Genomic DNA, 741 nt, shown 5'->3' on the forward strand with positions numbered 1-741 from the left:
TCAATACTGATCCCTGAGGAACACTACTAGCCTCCGGCAGCCAACAAGAAAAGGCCCCTTTTATTCCCATTCACTGCCTTCTGCCTGTCAGCTATTCTGCTATTCATAACAGTATCTTTACTGTAACGCCATAGAATTTTATTTTGTTAAGCAGCCTTATGTGTAGTACCTTATCAAACTCCTTCTGAAAATCCAAGTAAATGATATCCGCTGCCTCTCCTTTGTCCACCCTGCTTGTTACTTCCTCGAAGAAATTTGTCAGGTAAGATTTCCCTTCACAGAAACCATGCTGCCTTTAACTTATTTTATCATTAATGTCCAAGTACCTTGAGACATCTTCGGTAATAGACTCCAATCGCTTCTCGGCCTTTTGGCTAAGATCAAGTGTAGTAATAGACTCCAACACTTTCCCAACCACTGAGATTAGGCTACTGGCCAATAATTTCCTTTCTTTTGCCTTCCTCCCTTCTTCAAGAGTGGAGTGACATTTCCAATTACCAGTCCTCTGGGATCATGCCAGAATCAAGTGATTCTTGAAAGATCATGACCAATGCATCCGTTATCTCTTCTGCAACCTCTCTCAGGACTCTGGGATGTAATCCATCTGCCCAGATGACTTATACACCTTAAGAGCTTGTGCTTGCCTAGCACTTTTTCCTTTGTAATAGCAATGGTACTCATTCCTGCTCCCTGACACTCACAGAGTTCTGACCTTTACTGTGGAAGTGTCTTCCACAGTAA

At 42.5% G+C, this 741-nt stretch overlaps 1 pseudogene; it reads left to right on the plus strand.

Annotated features, from left to right (window-relative positions):
* Window positions 1-354: 354 nt before the first annotated feature.
* LOC134343156 (U2 spliceosomal RNA) lies at window positions 355-526 on the plus strand (annotated as a pseudogene).
* The last annotated feature ends 215 nt before the right edge of the window (window positions 527-741 follow it).

The sequence above is a fragment of the Mobula hypostoma genome, chromosome 2 (assembly GCF_963921235.1).
Source record: "Mobula hypostoma chromosome 2, sMobHyp1.1, whole genome shotgun sequence".
Taxonomy (NCBI): Eukaryota; Metazoa; Chordata; class Chondrichthyes; order Myliobatiformes; family Myliobatidae; genus Mobula; species Mobula hypostoma.